The sequence below is a fragment of the Equus asinus genome, chromosome 26 (assembly GCF_041296235.1).
Source record: "Equus asinus isolate D_3611 breed Donkey chromosome 26, EquAss-T2T_v2, whole genome shotgun sequence".
Lineage (NCBI taxonomy): Eukaryota > Metazoa > Chordata > Mammalia > Perissodactyla > Equidae > Equus > Equus asinus.
In genome coordinates, this window is record NC_091815.1 from 18,930,460 (window position 1) to 18,950,288 (window position 19,829).

The 19,829-nt window shown below is 54.4% G+C and overlaps 1 protein-coding gene across 2 annotated transcripts in view; it reads left to right on the plus strand.

Annotated features, from left to right (window-relative positions):
• Window positions 1–9,510: 9,510 nt before the first annotated feature.
• The window catches only part of CHST8 (carbohydrate sulfotransferase 8), a 113,976-nt gene continuing 103,657 nt past the window's right edge, over window positions 9,511–19,829 (plus strand). Inside the window, exon 1 of one of the 2 annotated variants that reach the window (XM_014838166.3) lies at window positions 9,511–9,888. The gene's annotated coding sequence lies outside the window, so the exon portion shown is untranslated. The remainder of the gene's footprint in view (window positions 9,889–19,829) is intronic. The other variant, XM_070498754.1, reaches the window with a different exon arrangement.

Here is a 19,829-nt window from a genome sequence, read left to right on the forward strand (position 1 = left end):
TACATGCTATACTCTTTCCTTTTCAATCCTCGTTTCCTATAAGCAGCCATATATATTTAATGTTCGCCTCATCATGTTGATGTCTCTCTAGTCACTTTGATTCTCTGAAGCTCGATCTCTAGTAGATTCCTCAGGAGGGGCTCATGGGAACAACAGTTCCTGAATTTTTGCATGTTGGTAAGCGTTTGTATCCTTTATACTTGAAAGTCAGTTTCATTAGATCGTCGGCTCACATTTATTTTTTGAGAATCTTAAGCATGGTGTTCCACTTTCTTGTGGCACAAGTGTTGCAGTCAAAACATGATAATCCAATTTTCCATCCCTCACAAATCAGGTGCTATTTTTGCATAGATACTTAAAGGATTTTTCTTGTTCTTTGAAGTCTCATTATTTTACTAAAATTATGCCTTAATGTTGGTCATTCTGGGTCAATGTTCTCAGGAACATGGTGTGACCTTTCAATACGTGTTTCCAATCTTTTCTTATTTCTGAAAGATTTTCTTAAATTATAGCTTTTAAAATTTGTCCTGTTCTCTGCTTTTGTTATTTCTTCATATTCTCCTGTTCTCTGTATGTTGGATCGTCATTACCCAGCTTTGAGATTTGTCACTTTCTCTTGAATCTTTGTACCATGTTCATTTCTTTCTGATTTCTAAAAATTTCCATTTTTTCCATCTTCTGTTTCTTCCAAGGCATTATCTGGCGTGTTTATTCTTGTATTCTGTCTAGCTTAGTCTTAATTTCTGAATTTTTTTTCTTTTAAACCTAATCTTCCCTGAGTTTGTCATTTCATTTCTGAGTGTCTCTATTTCTGGTTTATGTTGTTTGTCATATCATTTTCTTTATTTCTTTTAGTTTCTTTTTGGAACAGTAGGTTATGACTTTTTATTTGTCTGGTGGACATATCTTTCTGGTGTTCTTTTAATTGTCTGGAGATGGGTGTCTACTTCCTATCCTCTTTTTTCTTAAAACAACTTTGTGTGAGATATGACCTTGATCCTTTTCTGTTGCTCATTCTTGTAAAGGTGAAATTAATTTTCCCGAACTTTTAGGAGGAGGTTAGTTCAAGATAGCTGTTCTAACTTCACAAATCTCCCTGTTTCATTTCATGCAGTTAAGAGACATGACAGTTTGTTTTTGGAGATTCTGGCTCTTATAAAAATGTCTCCACTTTTATCTGGATCTTCTGCTTCCTTCCTCTCCAGTGTTCCTGCTGTGTTCCATTCTGAGTCCTCTTTCAGCAGTGTCTCCTCAGTGTGGGGCCCTGTCCTGGAAGAAAGACCTGGCTGGTCAGTTTTATGAGTTCCAGGGGGCTGGGCGACTCCCCCCGCCTTTAAATCTTCTTACCTGATGCTCTTTGCACTTACACACTATCTGTGCACTACATGCCTCCCAGTTTCAGCTACTGTTCAAAACAGGATGGCTGTGCTTTCCAGTGAATACTTATTGGCTATTTTGGGGCACTCCTGTTCTCAGGAATGACAAGCACCCTGGTTTTTCCCTTGGCTAGCTTTTGGATGTTTTGGGGGATACCTTGCCCACTAGTTCTATTGTGAATGTTTCCCACAGGTTTTTGGTCTTGCCATCGAGTCGTTCTGTCTATTTTTATTAGGGGGTTCAAGGACATTCAATTGCGCCCCTAGTGTAGACGCCATCTTCTCAGAAATAGCCCAGGGAGAACTTTTAACATGGACGCTTTGACACCCTTGGGGCGTACCATGTGACAACCAAACCAGAGGAGAGAAACTGAGTGTCTTGTGCTGATTATGACATTGTAGCAGACCCTGTTGATCCCCTCAGCCCATCTGAGTTCAACCCAGGAGACAGTTCCAACCTTAAGCTCCCGCACGTCTCTTCTCTCTCTAGAGTTTCTCTGGGATCTCCAAAGCTTGTTGGCCTGCCTTGTGCTTCCTGAGGTCATTGTCAAATAAACCACGTGACCCTGAATGCTTGTCTCAGCTCTGCTTTTGGGGGAACACAACCCAAGACAGACACCAAGCCGTGTTCCAGTAGCCTTGCCCGTTTCAAACATCTCTTATGTAGTAAAACCTGCTTACGATTTTCAAAAATGGAATGAAGTTAGCCTAATATTTTCAACAGCCTTTGGTGAGACATCTTTTTACTCTACCCAAAAGGAATGCTTGTCTCTCCTGTCTGCACCCTCTTTACCCCCTCAAAATGCCCTGGTCGATTAGCTGTTTCCCTTAGACCTGGTCTTTCCCATAAGCTAGGCTTGTTTTCCAGAGTTCAGCAATCCTACCTTGTAATTGTAGAGTCTACCCTTTTTCTGGGAACGGAAGTGAGAGTCCTTTATTTGTAGGTGACAGAGAATCCTTGGTGTTTAACAAAATATATATTGAATTATTGTCCACCTGGTTCTTTGCAGCTGTGAGTCTGATGAGTGAGGACAGGCCAGGTGAGAAGAGGTCAGGTCAGACGCCACCTCTTCCATTAAGCTCTCCCTGATCCCTCAGAGAAGACGACTCAGCCACATCTCTCACGCCTCCATTGTAATCTGTCTGCATTCCAGTCTGTCTGTCTGTCTTCCTTCTTGACTGTGAGCTGCTCTCCCCCCTGCCTCCCCTCATCCTGTCGCTAACAGTCCCTCAACACAGGCTTGCCAGGAGTCTATGTCCAAAGGCAGGTGGCCCAGACACCTGTAGAAGGGGCTGGGCTCCACCCTCGAGCCTGCCTCCAGCTGGAGCGTCATCTCAGCACAGCTCTAACCAGGGCTGAGCTGGGCCCATGCCCTGCCCGCCGAATCTTGGGACAAGGCACCAAGGCTGGAACAGTCTCAAAGAGTGGACTCATTTGAGTCCGAGACATCACTGCTAAGAGCAAGCAGACAGGAAGCTCTGTCTGAGGACAGGGATGGAGGACAGAGTGTGACAGGCTCATGCTGGGACCTGAAGGGCTGCCACCATGCCACAGGGCCCTTTGTGTGGCATCAAAAGAGGACATTTGGGTTGTCTTGTTTTTCTAAAGCTAACTTTAAACACTATTGACAGCAAGATGTCTCCAGCGCGAAAGCCAACAGGGAGGCGACGGCTCACTGTTTCCATAGCTACCGCCAGGACGCCACTGGGCAGTGCTCTGAACTCCAGAGCATCTCAGGCTCTGCCTGCAAGATGAAGTTTCCTGGGCTCTGGGAGAGCTCAGCAATGAAGCTGCAGTTGCTTATGTCAGTTTCTGCTGTAACTGCCTTCTATTTTCAGTGACAGGGCTTAATTTTTCCAGGTATCCCAGGGTTTCCCTGCAGAACCCTCCTGCACCCAGGAATCCTGGGAAGCTGGAGATGTCCCTCCCCCCACAAACCTTTTGCAGGTTGTGTCGTCTGCTTCCAAAGCCTGCTGACCTTGCTGCCTTCTCGGCACTGGGGGAGGGCTTAGCAAGGCTGGGAGGGGAGTTTCCCAGGTGTCTGGCTGGCGCTCAGTGACGTGCTGGGGGGTGACAGGAAGTTTTAGCATGACCTGCTTCCAGTTTGGAAAACCTGTGGAGGGTCTGTGGAACCAAACCCTCTCAGGCTTTTCCAGTTTCTCCTTCACAGGAAGCCTGCAGGATGAGGGTTCGGGTGCTTCTCTGCAAGGCTCGCTTCGGCGTTTCCTGTTGGGGCATCTCCCCAGCTCAGGGAAGAGAGCAGTGGGCAGCGAGGCTGCGGGTCAGGGGCGTTGCTTGGGTGCTGGACTGGGGAACGGGCATTCCTGATCTGCTACCCGTGGATGTCCCTCTGAGGGACAGGCTGCCTGACTGATGGCTCCTTCTGGTCGCGTCTCCTTGGATGCGTCATCCACCAGGCTTTTGTTTTCAGGCTTGGAGGAGAGAGTCATCTCGCCAGGTGTTGTGTGGGCTCCTGGCATAGCGTGAAAATGCCGCGTACTCAGGACCACCTGGAGAAGAAGGCAGTACCTGCCGCTAGGTCCCCATTGCCACTGTGGCCGCCCACGTGGTTTATGGCACGACTTGCCTATGCTGAAAGGGGCTGAGGAAACCTTGAGGCTAACTGACTGCCTTTGGGAGATTTTTAGAGTGTCTGTCCTTGGACAAGCAACCATCACTACCGATCCTGGTGACCCCTTTGCCCTCTAGCTCTGAGGGCGCAGACCTGTGGCTCCTCCAGAAGGTGGTCCTTCCAGCCTGGCTATGAAATTGCCACATATGTGTCCTCTTGGCATCAATTTCTAAGCTCATCTGCTTATAAACCTCCCCAGTCAGGAAAGTCCGGGGGTACATCCTTACCCGATGGCATGCTCCCAGTGGCATCTGACAAATATTTCTGGAGTGTTCCTATGTAAATATTTTGTTCAGTTCCAAAGCAATCCTTTCTCTCCTTTCAAAATCTCCAAACTCGAGTCTTAATACTAAGTACTAAATATACAAGAGCATTCAAGTTTGCATTTACAAAAGTGCTTGCAGCTATCTCAGGAACTTACGATACTTAAGCCCTACTTTCCCACCACATGATGGAAAGAGCCGGGCTGATTTGAACCCTCGGTCAGGGCGGAGGAGACTTGAAAGGGCGCTCTGGGCTACCCTACCGATGCTGGAGGGGAGGTCCTGCCCTCAGAGCGTCCGCTGCCCGCCTCAGACCCCACGTGGCACCCCATGAAGCTGAGTGACCTGCTGCTCTGGGGAGCGAGTGGCAGGCACCTGACAGGAGGCTGAATCTTGCAGATCTGGGCTAAGCCAGAGGGAGTCCTAGAGCACCAGCGATCTCCCCCAATTAGGGAGCGTTCGAAAAGAAGTACCAGTTATTGATGTCATCCAGTAACTTCCTCATTTTAATAGTCACCTCAGTTAATGACTAACAACATTTAACCAAAAAAGAGGGTCAACCAAGCGAACTTGATCGGACAGACAGGACCGATTGGAATGTTCGGATCCGGATGCAGATAGATGCACAGAAACGCTACAGAGGCAGGAGAGGTCAAAGCCCATGGGCTGCACAGGGAGGGAGACGCTCCCCCTACAAGCCTAGTCCTGCCTTCTTTGACTGACAGTCAGAAAGCAAACTTCAGCTCGGCCTTGCATGACACGAATGCTGGATCGGTTTCATCCAAATTAGATAGCATTTACTGAATTGTGACAGACCAATCTTCCAGGATTTTAAACTCTTTACCCCAAAGTAAAAAGAAAAATCTCTACCGTTTATGCTCACGGTCTCTTGGACACCCTCCTGCAGTCAATCCCCCACCTTAAACAGCGTTCTCTTCCCACCAAGGGCAGGCCCCTGGAGGGCAATGGGTCTCAAGGATTCATGGGAACTGAAGGGGTGACCAGCAGCAGAGCAGCCCAGTTGCTGATTTTTTTTTAATTAAGAAGCACCATAATGAACTCGAGCTTGGCAAGACCTCAACAGAGAAACTAGGCTGGCTCTGAGCCCACTTTGCATGGATGGGCTGGACTTGGAGTTGGGCCTGCTCCTTCCTGGGCCCTGGGGTCAACAAAGGCCCTTCTGCAGACCTGCTCAGCTTAGACTGGGGGAGCGCATCCCCTCCTGGATACCCGGCGGGTCCTCTCACCCTCTGCTTGCCTGCTGCCCTCCTCTTCCTGGATGCTCAGATCCCCCTCTCTCTGTGAGATCCCCAGGGTCTTTTCAAGAAGTCCTTCCCTTCCTGCCTGAGTCAGCCACAGTCTGTTTCTATGCTTCGCAGAAGCCGTGTCTGTCTTCCAACTCTCGGACACTGGCGTCACCTTAGCCTGCCCCGGAAACCTGCTCTTTAAAGAGGAACTATTCTGTCTGAGGGATGGCGGTGGAATTCCAGAAATGATAACAGGTACATGGGATATGGAGGTGCCTGGAACACCCAGCAGCTACGCCAGGGGACCCTCAGACAGGCACGCCGACCTCAGGAAATTTCAGATGACTAAACACCAAATTAACAAAGTGACGGGTTCCTCCAGCTCCTCAGAAACCCAAGTGGCGACAGAGAAGGAAAATGGTCATGGGGAAAAGGGCAAGAAGGGACATTTATTCAACAAGGACCCAGGGGGCCAAGGGAAGCCTCTGGCCTCCTTTCCAGCCAAGGAATTTCAAGGAATCATGGAATCAAAAATCGGGCCTGGAAGGAGCCTAGGAGCCTGGGCTGCACTCCCCTCCCTGTTCCAATGGGGAGGCTAGGCCTCCATCCCACACCTGGGCCGCAGCAGAGGCAGCTGGGGAGGGCAGCTGTGTTCCCAGGGAAGGGCTCCCATCGGGGCCGTGCTCTGGCCAGCACATCAGGGACCCAGCTGTGTCTTGAACTGACTTCGAGAAACCTTGGGCTCACAATATTTCAGAGACCAGTACTAGGCAGGATGTCCAACACCCACGCCTTGAGGCGGCTGATCTGAGTGTGACTCAGAGCTTTCACGCTCCTCCTGACTTGCAAATCCTTGCGGCCACAAGCAGAGTATAGTCTATTGTCCCCATTTTGCAAAAAAGGAAACAGGCTGGGAAGGGCCAGGAGACATGCGCAAGGCCACCCAGCGGGCGCCTCGGAGAGTGGAAACAGACCTCCTGCTCCATCCCTGTCTTCTCTCCTTTCTCCCATGGGATACAGGGAGACCTGCCCTCCGCATGGCTCCCACGGCCTCCTGAGGACAGTGCTCCGGCTCTTTTTTTGGCAACATCATGGGAGGTTTAGGACTCAGGACTCAGTTTCGCCCCTGGGTTCACATCCCCTTCATCCAGCATGAGATCTCCCACTGTGCTGCCTTCCGCTCCCTGCCCAAAGGAGGGGGGGACTCTTCACTCCAAGGGGCCCAGAGCCAGGGAGGGGCCGGTCTGCCCGCTGCCCTCCGCTAAACCTGGTCAGGCCCCTCCTCCTGCACCCACCCCTGTGGCAGCAGACATAGTGGCTTCAGAAGCTCTCTGTTACCTCTGCTGGGGCTTGGGCTGTGGACTCACGGGGCCATCCACCAAAAATGTCCTTTTACCTTCGTTAGGATGCAAAGGGACAAGTTTGCCACTCATCTTTCAGTAGAGACACACATATCAAAAACCGCAAGCGAGCACACAGGGCTTTGTGCCGCGGGTTTGTAGCCTTTCTCCGCCTCCCTCGCTGCAGAGGCCGAGCCTGACTTTCAAAAAAGGGCACGTAGCCCTTGGCAAACCCTGGGGAGGAGAACTCAGTGCGTGCTGGTGCCAGGGGCCTCAGGCCCCCTTTGGGGCTTTCCCCGAGGGCCTCTCAAAACAAGAAGGCAGTCTGCGTGAAAAATGGAAAAGGGAGCATATGTTAAAGGAATGCACATTGTTGATTCTTAGCAGCGGCTGCCTGAATCTTAGATGCAAATAAGTGCTAATAAGTACAGTTGGAAAATCTAATGGAAAAATCGTCCTTCGCGGGAGGATTGCTGCCCACGGAGGCACCAGGCAGCTGAGGGGCTGACCAGCCCCACTGGCTGCTCCTGTGGTGGGGGTAAAGCCTGTGTGGACTCGTTCTGTGAAAGCAGAGCCTGTGTAGACTTGTCCTGTGGAAGCACTTGTGGTCCAAACCTCCTCCTGGCTGTAGGGCTAGGCTCAGGCAATGGGAACTCCTCCTCCCATCCTCTCCCCACTGCCCGGTGAGCGTGTGTGTGTCTGTGTGTGTGTGCGTGTGTGCATTTGTCCTGGCGCGTGTGTAGGGTACTGAACAGATTCCCTTGACCACTAGGCCTCAGCCAGTGTCAGAACCCTGGGTGGTGAGAGGGGCTGGAGGTGTGGGGACAAGGGGACAGGGGCAGGCACTGGTCAGCGCACCCTGGGCTCCTCAGGGGGTAGCTTTCTGCTCCCTTCACCACCCTCCTCTCTGACCTCTTCTTTCCTCCTGCTCTGCTCTGACAGCTGATGGTCATGGGTTGGATAAGGCTTCTACTACCCTCATCTTCCTGACACTTGAGTCCTTGTCCCTTACGTTCTGCTCTGATCTGACCCTGACTGAGGTGGCATAGGGCGATTTCAGCTATAAACATGCTCCCCCCACCCCCCCACACACAGGTAACGCCTAGCCAGCAGAGTGTGGCTGGGCCTAGCACCCTGGGTCTGGCATAGTCTCTGAGCTCGGAGTCTTGGAGAGAGAACCCCAGCACTGAACCTATCCCACTTTGGAATCAGCAGTCCAACCCTGGATCTGCCGTCTCCAGATGTGGACTCCAGCAACTTGGTGGCATTCTTGTACCTAAGTTTATTCATCTGTAAAATGGGAATAATAATGCCTACTTTGTTGTTGCAAGAATTAAGGAAGATCGTGACAGTGTTGGTCTGCTTAAGTTTGTCTTCCCGCCTTTCCTGGTCTATCTCTGAATGTTCTGAGCTTGCTTGGCCATGAAGGAGGCCTCAAGGCTACCCCGGGGTGAGTCTGGGTGACCCCCAGGCCTACCAGAGCCCCAGTGCTGGGAGCTCCCAAGCATTCCTCAGGAGTGGCTCTGCTTCCTGCCAGGGCTGCCCCCAGCCCTCCTCTCAGGTCATTCAAGGGCCACCAGTCCGCCCCACTCCCCAACTCCATCTTACACTCTCGGTCAGCAGGTTGGAGTCATCAAGCCAACCAAACAGGAGACAGAATGAGAGACAGGAGGGTGAGCATCCTTCACTTAATTTTACTACAGTTTCCTCTGCAGGATTTTGAAAATACGGGGTGTCCCTTCAAGACTAAGAGGTGACAGATTTAGTTTCATGCGGCTCCTGTGAGAAGCCGGCCTGCCTGCCTTCCTGGCAGTGCCCGGCCCTGCAGGTGGGGGCTGCCTCTTCTCAGGAGGAACAAGGACCGGACTCAGAGCCCCGCCTCCCAACCCCCTCAAGTCGCTGCTCTGCCCTGGTGCCTCTGGCTGTGGATCTGTCGCGTGCCCACTGTGTTGCTGGGGGTGTGTACGGGGAGGGATCGGTTGACCCAGGCTGACCTCGTTACCACTGCTCCCAGTTCTCAGGCCCCTGACCCAACAGGGACTTCAGAGAGGCAGCCCTCAAGGGAAAGCCTGGGTCACGGCAGGGCACTTCCAGCTGAATCCAGAGCCCCAGGAATCTGGGGATCGGTGCGGACACCGGGGCCGAGCTGGCCCAAGACCTTGACCGAATCCCACCGAGGAGGCTGCAGCCCAGGGGTCTCAGAATCTTCCTCGCGACCAATCTTCTGCGTTTCGCCCGCCCCGCGCCCCCGCAGCGTTGGGTCCTGGGCGTGGGCTTCTGCCCAGTTCTGCTCGCGGCCCGCTCCCGTGACGCCTTGTCCTTTGCCCCGGTCGGCGCCGGCGTGCGACCCACCGAGGCAGGGGCAGCACTCTGGCCGCAGTCAGGAGCCAAGTGTCAGCCGGGATTCCGGCACTCGGGGAACCCGGGAGACGGGCGCGGCCTCCGACACCACTGCCCCCACCCCCGCGGCCGCCGGACCGCGCCCAGCGGCCGATCCTTCGGAGCGCGCGGCCCGTGGGGTCGCGGGAGCCGCAGAGCGTGCGTGGGTGCGGTGCCCGGAGCTCCCGGGAGGGACCAAGAGATCCTAGGAGCGATCCCTCCCGGGCCCGCACCGCCGTCGCCGCCACCACCGCGGGGCGGGGCCCAGGCCGGGGGCGGGGCGCCGGGCGAGCGCGGCGCTATTTCCAGCCTTGCCGGAGGCTTCGCTCGCACTTCGCTGGGAGCCTCTCGGCGCGCTGGCCGGATCCGCCTGTGGTGTAGGGAGGAGAAGGCGGCGGCGGGAGGCGGGGGACCAACCGGGGCCGGGGGCCGAGGAGGAACACGCCACCGCGCCCTCTCCGTCTCCTGCGCGCTCTAGCCGCCGGCCCCACGCCGCTCGCCTCACCCACCGCACGGGGTTCTTCTCGGAGTGGGAGGAGGCGCCGGGCCCAAGCTGGGGCGGAGGTCCTCCCTGTCGCCCGGGAGCCCCGGAGCGGAGGATTCGCTGTGGAGGACCGCGCCGGCGGCCCCGGGAGCGCCGGCTGCGTCAGGTAAGTGCGCTGCGCCCCCGCCCCACCCCTGTCCCCGCCCTGTGCAGGCTCCCGGCAGGGAGAGGAGCCCCAAAGGGTCCCGGGAGGGCCCGGGTCTGCGCTGCGCCCCAGCCCCGCGAACCCACGCGGATGGGAGTCCGAAGCCGCGGGCAGGGATAGAGCGTGTGGGGTTCCGATCTGGTCGCACTTTGGGGACTGGCTCCAGTAGCAGGAACTTTAATTAGACTTTTGCTCCGTGGATTTCACTTGCCGCCGCGCGTCTGTCAACTGCCGCCCCTCGGGCTTCCTCGGTCCCTGCGGATCCTCTGCTCCTCTTCCCGGCCCCGGGTGCTGGGCGCCAGGCTGGAGCGCCCGGGGTGCCCAGGGTTTTCCTGCGCGGTCCAGACTGGGACTCGGGGGCGGGTTGTGGCCGGCAGGGGCGAGGGAGGAGTTAGAGGCCGCCTTGGCTAACTACCGAGCGCCGGAAGGTGCCTCCGCGCTCCATCGCGCGCATCCCCACACCGCAGCTCTCCGGGGCACCGGCCTGTTTTGTACTCGAGGCAAGTGTGTGCGCATCCGTGATCGTGTGAAGGTGTGTGCATGCGTGTGTCCAGGAGTGCGGGAGTCGGAGCCTCGGGCGGCTCCGGTGGGCGGTGAAAGGACCCGATTTGCCGCGGGGCCCAGCGGAGCTCTGGCGGCGGCTGCAACTCCAGCTGCTGGCTTCTAGTTCTGCACGCAGGCGAAGGCGCGGTCGCGGGTTTTGGCAGTGCCAGTGCGGGCGCTTGGGTCGGAGGTGACCCCTCTCCCTTCCCCAGCGCGGGACTCACGCCGCCCTAACTTTCTCAGTACGTCTGGTCTCCCGGCCCGGCGACCCCACCCGGAGCTGGCGCGGCAACCGCGCACCGCCGTGGGCTTGGGCGCTCGCTGCCTGTCTGTCCTAACCGGGAAGTAGGGGCCGATCCTGGGGCGCCCGGTCCCACAGCCGTCTCGGCTATTCCAGCGGATCCCGGGTCCTTGGGGGCCTCCCAGCTGGACCCTGAGCCGTGACTGGCTGTGCCAAGGGAATGGGAGTCCAGGGGCTCTATATCTGCTTGGCCGGCATTTGGCCCCCGCAGCGGAGCATGAGGGACAGAGGGTTGAGTGAAGGGACTGGAGCCCCTCTGGAGTGGATGGTGGGAGGAGCGGTGGCAGAGGGGTACGGGCCGACTAGCCCCTTCCCCATCCCTGGGATGCTCACAAGGTGCACTACCAAGCCGGCTTTCTTTGGGTAACCTCTCACATCTAAGTTCACCTTGACCCTTGCCGGTGGGGTGGAGAACTTTTCCTGAGTCCTCTCTTAGGACAGCGCAGCCTCTGGAGCAGGAATGGCAGCGCCCTCTTTAAAATTTCCCACCTGTCATGGCCTGTCCTGCCCACGCTCTGTCCTGTCCCAAGGGCAAGGCAGACAGGCCACAGGGAGGGGTGACACGCTGGTCCCCGGAGATGACCCTCTTTTAAGCCTGTGAGCCCACTACATATGGCAGGACAGGGTCTGGGGAGCTCTTGGGGGCAGGGGAAGCACGTTCAAGAGCCTGCATCAGATTTGCCTCTGTGAAGTGACCCACAGGAGGGGTAAAATTCAGACAAGGTCGAGCCTCATAGGATGATCAATAATGCAATAGCATGGAACACAGAAAACCTCGAAGTCTGACCCCGTCCCATCGCCTGACCCATTCGCCCTGGGACACACGGATGGCACAACTTATTTATTTACCTGGAATCAGACTCCACGAGAGTGAATTATGTTCCCCAGGTATTGATTTTTGAAAAGACCTCAGATTAAAAAAGTCAAGGCTTTCTTAAAGCAAGATCAAGGATTAATTATTTATAGAGAGACATCAATCAACCGGTGTGGGGGCTCATTTGTAAATTGCCTGAGCCTGCAGGAGGAGCATCTCTGAGTCTCCCTGGCTCCGGCTGGGAGAGGAGCAGGCTCGTCTGACCTCCTGGGCTTGGCAGGGCTTTCTTGGACTGTGACCGGAGGAGGATGCTTTGTAACCCAGCCTGCTGTTGGAGATGCCTTTTTAATCTTGTAGCCAGAATACCACTTGGGAAATTTCATGCATATTTGCTGTGTTTCCGTAATGAACATTTACTGATTACAGAGTATCAAGGGAATTTCATTTTTTAAACATTTATTCAAATCTCTGTTTATGTAAGCTAATAAGTCTGGGAAAGTGTGGTCACTGTATTTTTTTTTTTTTTTTTTTTGCTGTACAGTTGTTGGCAATGTGTGCCTATTAGCCTCATCTCAGAATTTACCTTCAGTTCACTTAAAAGGAGGAAAGTCAGATTCTCCTGATTAGAAACGTTGTGCAGGCTGCCTCTCTGCTTTTCACTCTGAGTTCATGCCAGCGGCAGCCTGATAGGCTTTTTGTGGTTTTGCTGATGGAAAAGATGGGCACTTAGAGCTTTTGTGGTTGTTTGCTGATGCGTCTGGTTCGAGGTACCTGTGGTGGGCCCTGGCGTCTTGTGGGGCTGCTGGGAGAAGATGTGCCTCACCTTGCCTGCTGCCTGGCCTGGAGTCTGAGACACCTGTCTTTGCTGGACCTGCTGCACCTCCCAGATTTTCCCGTGTGTGGCAGCCACATTGGAGGAGTGTGGAGCAGGGTGGGAACCTATGGGCAGGAAAGTGGACAAAGGATACTGGCAGCTCCTTAGTGAACAACTTGGCAATTAGAGTCCGTAAACACTGTGAAATCAGTGCCCAGCTTTCAGTGAGTGAGACGATAATGAGTTATAAACAGGAGATCTTGTGGTGCTGACCCATGGAGATCAACGTGGCCATGCCATGGGTCAGTGAGAAATTAAAAAAAAAAAATTGAGGATAGTTGTCTGGATGTGTATGTAGAATGGTGTCCTGGAGCTTCGGGAAGTTTGCTGAGGGGCAGGCAGCCTATGTGGTGACGGCACAGTGAGAGTCGGTTCCCTGGCTGTCCTTGGAGTCATAGCCAGGACTCGTCTGACTCCAGAGCAGCTGTGTTCCCTCCCTCCTACGAAGAAGCTGCCCAAAGCAGAGGAAAGCCCTGGGCTCAGACAACCAGGGGACAGAACCACATTAGCTCAGGTGGCAGAGGACGCTGGAGATGCCGTCTCATTTCTCCCAGCTGGAGGATGTGTGACCCTGCGGTCGGTAAATCACCGTGGCAGAAGATGAGACTTACAAATTGGCCGTGGGAAAAAGTTGTGACTTTTACCCTGTACAAAACTACCTGTCATTGGTGATCTGGAGCTCTTGCCTGTACCTGCTGGCCACAGATGCAGCCTCAGCCACTGACACCACGGGGCTGCCTGCGTCCAGGTGCATTCACACCAAGAAGCAACCCTGATTCCACCTCAAAAGCCGCCTTTCAGCAAGTCAAAGAGTGTCTGTATTCAGGCAGGGGCTGGGGGTGGCAGACACAGCTGCTCTCCCAGGCATTGACCTGGATCTCACCATTCCCGCTCCCCACCCTGCAGGCCATGCATTTCTGGGAAATCAGTGTTTCTTGCTACTGTTGACTGAGGGCAAGGTGCCCTCTCCCTGCCAAGCCATGGCCAGAGCTGGCCCCGGTGAGTGACATTTATTTGAACTAAATTAGAGTTGTCAACATTAAAACCTGAAGCCAGATGACTCTCCACCCTGCACTCCCAGTGCCAGACCCGTTGTTGCTCTTCGTTCTGCCATCAATGAATTTTAATGACCACGTATTAGACGTCTGTCATTGTGCCAGGCTCTGGGGCCACAAGGTGAGCGCAACTAAGAATGGTCCCTGCCCTTGTGGGGTTTATAATCGGATGGGACAGAAATGTCCTCATCATTCATTCGTCACTCACTGATTTGGGCTCTGCCAAACAACGCCATTACTAAACAAATAACCAAACCAGGTGTGATTGTAGGCTATGATCAACAGATAAAGGAAACACCCGGGAGGTTATGAGACCTACAACAGTGTAATTGACCTAGACTGAAGGGTCAGGAGGACCTCCCTGAAGAGGTGACACTTCAGTTGAGATCTGGAGGAAAAGCTGGAACTAAGCAGGGAGGGGAGAGAGGGAGGGAGGGAGGGAGCTGGCCTGGCACAGAATGTGAACAAGTGAGAGGGAGCACGGAGGGCCGTCCAGGGGCTGTGGGGAGGCCCTGTGGCCAGCAGAGCGAAGGCGGGAGATGTACTTGGAGATACAGGTGGAGTCCCAGCCATCTAGGGCCTTGGAGGCAGGCAGGGCCTTGGGACTTGAGCCGACCAGCTGCTGCAGAGTAGGGAGCTGCAGTAATCCTGGAGGAGGACGGCCGTGGTCCTAGAGGAGGGATGGACATGGATCCGCCAGGGTTTGGTGCTGGATTAGGTGCGGGAAGAGAGACGGCGAGGGTGGTTAGGATCATGACTGGGAGCTCTTTGTGCCCTGGGGCAGGGCCCTCCAGACCAGGGAGTCCCAAGCCCCTGTCTACGCTGATTGGGTTGTGTCCCCCAGGGCTGGGGGTCAGGCACTGCTTGTGTGGCCCTGCCTCTGCTCCCCTGCCCACCTGGCCCACCTTGCAGCTTTGCTCTAAGCCCTTGGCCTTCTGCTAGCTTCCCCCAGGGGTTCGCCATTTAGCCGTATCTCATAGTGAGCACTCAGTGAGTGCCAGCTCATTGCCCTGGGCCCAGTGCTCTCTGGTGAGAACAAGCTGCTCTGATGCCCACCTTGCTCTGGAGTTGACAGCCCTCAGGCCTGCCTGTCATCCACTTAGCTTCCTGGTCCCCTGGTAGGTCCTTTACCTGCCACCCACTTGTATCTGACCTGGCTGCTGGCTGGCACTAGACTGAGAAAGAACTCCTCTTCTGTGCCCTTTCCTCGTTCTCAGCTTTCTCTCCTTTCCCTCCTCCCTGTGGGAGCCAGTCGGTATCTGCTCCTGCCCTCTGCGAGGGGCTCTGCCCAAGGCTCAGAACTCCAGACTCCCTCGGATGTCGCTGAGTTCCCTGTGGCTGTGTGTAGCTCGGCTCTGGCCTGGGCCGGGTCCACTCAGCTCTGTCTTTCAGAGGTGGGGTGGGGGCAGCAGGTCTGTGAGTTACCCCGCTTCCCATTGTGCCCACACTGCTTGCTGCAGGCCCTGAGCTGAGTGGCTGCTGAGATGCAGGCAACAGCCCAGGTCGCTGTCACCTTGTCCTCACTCTTCCCGGGCTGGGCCAGACATGGGAATGGGAGGGACGAGAGCCAAGGGGAGGATGCTAGGAGGTAGAGATCTACTCCTCGGGCCCTGGGCCTCTCAGGGGCTGGTTCCTCCAGCCCCTGGGCTCCTTGCCTGGAGAGTGGCCTTGTCAGACTGGTTTTCCTTTCTATCCTGGCTGCTGCCCTGGGTGCCGTGGACCACTGGACATGCCCACGTGCTTGTCAGTGGGAAGGTGACACAGGAGAGCCCCTCTGCCGGCAGGCCCTAGCCCAGGCCTGGGTTGACTCATGCTAGGCAGACAAGTCCTCCCCAGCTTCGAGGCTGCCTCTTCTTGGGGACTGACTCATCTCCCCGGACAAGACTCATCTGCCCAAGCCTGTGAGCACTGAGACCCACCTCCAGCCCGGAGATGAGGGCTTTGCTTCCTGTGCTCCTGAGGGGAGCATCCAGGCACCCAGCAAAGACTGACTGGAGTCCTTCCACATGCAGAGCCTCCTGCCAGGCGGGCAGAGGCCGAGCAAACACAAAGAGGTCACACTGCTGGTGCGAACCCCGCTGTCTCCGCCTGTCTTGGCCGTTATGAGTTCCGCACAGAGAAGATACTCAGTGGTTACTGCTGGCAGGCAGAGTGAGCTAAACTGTGCAGTCTGTCTACACTTGTGGAGCCAGTGTGTGATGCAGATGGTCTGTCTACACTGGTCAAGTCTAGGGTATGAGCGCTGGAACCTTCCATCTAGTCTGTGCCTGTCCCACTCCTTGCTGCGGTCTTTGTATGAGGTTCAGAGCTCTGGGACTCTGGCCTCTGTGACTTTCCTGGTGGCTGAGCTCAGCTCAGGCCCTGCCTTTCAATCAGACCTCGGCCCTGCCGATGGGGTTCTGTCTCCCAGAGCTGAAGTGGTTGAGCCCCATGTACAACGCAGTCTGTCTACACTGGTTGAGCCAATGCACAAAGCAGGCACTCTGTCTACACTGATTGAGCCCTGTTCATGATGTAAGCTGTCTGTTTACACCGATTGAGCTCAGCACACCATTCAGGCAATCTGTCTACACTGGTCAAATCAGTGTGTTACACAAGCCATCTGTATAAACTGTTTGAGCCAGTGCTCAAAGCAGGCACTCTGTTTACACTGGTTGAGCCAGTGGGTAACACAGTCAGCCTGTGGCTGGCTGAGGCCAGTGTTCTGGGCTCCTTCTGACACCTTCACCAGGAATACTCCCTCATACACATCTGGGTTCTATTTGAGTCCCACTTCCAAGGAGCTTTCGTTGACGATTCCCTCAGCTTTCCCCCCATGTCTTACTCGAATCTCTTTGGTGGAGGCTGCCTCGGGGCTGGGAGTGGTGTGGAAACAAAGCAGGGTGACACATCGTGATCTCACCTGGATGTCCCCCCCACGTCGTGCTTGGGGGCTGAGCCTACTGCGGTCACCGGGTGCAGAGGCTGCCTGCTGTCGGTGGTCGTGGCCACCTCGCCATCCCTCACAGCAGCCATTCACACACTGTTTTCTCCTGAAAGACACTTGGGCGTGGATTACTGCCTTGGTGTGCATGGTAAACTGCATTTCTCCAGAGTGGCTGCATCTTACCCTGTCCTGCTTTGATTTTGGGCTGTCATCTCCATTGACGTCATTTTACCTCGTGAGGGTCGGCCTCATCTGCAAATTTAATTTCATGACCATTCATCCCTGTGAAGGTACATCTATGCCTATTATTTAACTCTTCTCGATTCCCTCTGCCATGAATTGAAGTGTCAATGGGTGGCCATGGCAACCAGCTCCACCCCTCGCTCCAGCCCACGCAGCCACCGCTGGGCTGTGACAGAAGCCAGCACCTGGAGTCAGACTGCCTGGGTTCAAATCTCAGCTTCACCCTTTGGGCACTGTGTGGTCTAGGGACTTGGTTTCCTCATCTGTAAAGTTGGGATGACAAGAGGACCCACCTCATAGAGCTGTTGTGCCTAACAGATAGCCAGCCCATAGTAAGTGACAGCTGCCGTTGTTATTATTATCATCTTCCGTGTTTGGTCTTTGAGCCGAGGCTCAGTCCCTCTTCATCTTGGGTGCAAAGAAGCATGTTGATCCAGGGCCCTGCCTGGTGATGTGACAAAAGCTAAGGGGGCTGTGACCCCACTGGCTGGTGTCCCCTCAAGTCCCACCCATTCTAAGCAGTTTCCTATCCATACCTTTTCCCTGTCCTGCATTTGGTACATTTTGAAACTTTTTGTTCCAAGTAGAGTGCGCATCCCGAAAAGTGCATAGGTCGTGTGTACGATGCAGTGATTCTGCGCAGCCAGGCCTAGGTGCCGGCTGTGGGGCGGGAATCAGAACGGGACCAGCACCCCAGCAGCCCCTCCAGGCACTTCTCTCCGCCAAGGTAGCTGCTCTCCTTACTTGTAATGACGTTGGTTGATTTTCCTTGTTTTTAAACTTGATAAACGTGGAATCACGTTCCCATCGTGTTGGTGAGATTGCCGCATGTTGCTGGGCATGGTTGCCGTTTGTACATTCTTGTTTCTGTGTAGGATTCCGTGTGAATAGCCCCAGTTTATTTCCCCATTCTCCTGCTGACTGCTATTTGGGTTGTTCAGAGTTTGGAGCTATTGCGAACAGTGCTGCCGTGGATATTACATGTGTCTCTTGGGCAGGTGTGCACATTTTAATAAATATGTACCGATAAGAGAATCGCCAGGGCTCAGGACGTGCACATGTTCATCTCTTGTAGGTGCTGTTAAGTTTTCTCTAAAGTAGTTGCATCAGTCCTGCCCCCCGTGGCTGCCACCGGTTACATGTGAGAGTTCCAGTTGCTCCACAACCCTTCCAGCACTTTGTGTTGTCAGTCTTTTTCACCTTAGCCATTCTTTGCGTATGGAGAGGAATCACACTGTGGTTTTAACTTTATTTCACAGATGACTAATGCAGTCTATTTTTTGCCCAGGATATGTTGAACTTGAAAACATTATTCAACAAATTTGAAAATTCACTTCCATCTCCAAACTGTAGATATCTTAACTGTCTGGGGGTGCTCGTGAGTCACTCTGCTGGGCGGGTTTGAATCTGCCATGTTGGAAGGTAGGGGATGGAGTGGACAGGTGTGTCTCTGGATGAGCCCGGGGACCTGCCTACCTCCCCCAGAATCACCTGGGAGCTTGTCAGAGATGCAGACGCTGGGCCCGGCCCCAGCTCCCAGTCACCGGATGGACCCCCATGATCCATCAGTCTCTCTGGGGCTCATCTTTCTTTCCCTCCACAAATTCCAGGAGCATTAAGACCACCTTGTCTCTCATGTTCACTGCTGCGTCCCAGTGCCTGGAACAGTCTTGGCACAGAGTGGGGCCCCGTAAATACGCACTGAATGAAGGACCAGATGATAAAGCACTGCCTATTAGCCTCTGTCTTCTCCCGCCCCAGCTGCTTGATGGGGCTTTGTTGGTCACCTGGGCTGCTGTGGGGAGGGCTCTGGAAGTTGGGCTTTCAGACCCCGGAGGGTGTCCTGTCCTGGTGCTCTGTTCCTCTAAATGACCTGCTCCCTCTCTAAAGCCGGCTTTGGGCAAGCCTGTGGTTCCAGGCCCCAGGCTCTGTGCTGGTGCCCCCAGAGCCACATTCACCCCCAGCACTCCAGGCACTGGCCATTGACTAGCATCCCCCAGGTGACCTCATCCCTAATCTGTCATTGGGTCCCTCTGGAGAAGCCTGAAAGCAGCACTCCATCCCTGCTCATGCAGCCTCCTCAATTCTCCACCACCACCTTTTCATAGATGACAGGCCTCCTGGTCGAGTGAAGGCAAAAGGGCCAGTCTCGTCCCACCTCGTCCACTGCTGCCCCATCACATTTTGATGGGGACCATGGTGAAGCCTCCTTTCTTCAGATGTGGCTTGTTCCCTTTCTCCTCAAGTCTGGCATCGTCATTTGGAAAGCAGCATGACCTGGGGGACAAGCGCTCTGGGTCAGACCGCTTGGGTTCAAATCAAGGTTCTGTGACCCAGCTGTACACGCAACTCTGACGCAACCAGTGGGGGATGGCTGGAGTGGCTGGATCTCTGAGGTTGGGGAGTGAGGCCGAGGGGTTCTGGCTGAGGCATCTGCCGGGGCCTCCATGAAAGAGGGAGGTCTGGGCTAGTCTTCAAAGATGGGGAGGGTGGAGACGACACCTCATGGACCACTCACTGTGGGCCCTGCCCCTGAACATCAGCAATGTGAAGTCCTCAGGGAAGGACATGCGCTAAGCCCCCAGGAGACCATGGTCTGATTGACCCAACACATGGGGGCATAGAGCAGTGATCAGAGTTCGTTGGTGAGTTATGGAAGCCTTCATGGAGGAGGCGAGCTTGGGACTACATATCAAAGGCCAGGGTGAGAACTTTATCCTCATGCCCGTAGAAATTCCCTCCAAACTGCGGGATCACGGGGCATGGACAATGTGAGCCAAATACCAGTCACTTTAAAATAGGGCAACAAAGAATCCATGACACACACATTGTTTATGCGATGTGGAGGCGGGTGTTCGAAGATGGAAGAGCTAAATGCAGTCTGGGAAAAACAACACCTTTTTTTTTGTGTGTGCGTGGAAAGACAGATTAGAAAGGTTTATGGTCTTCTGTGACAACTAATATGAAAGGTTTATCAAAGTTAAAAAAAAAAAACTTTGACGCTCTCTCCAAAATTGATTTGAAGAGTTGGCAGATTTGAGGAATCATTCAGTAACGTTTTATGGGTCGATGCTAATTTGATGCAGCAGATCCATGCGTCGCGCCAATTTACTGCCAAACCAACATTAAGCACGGACCTTCCGTGC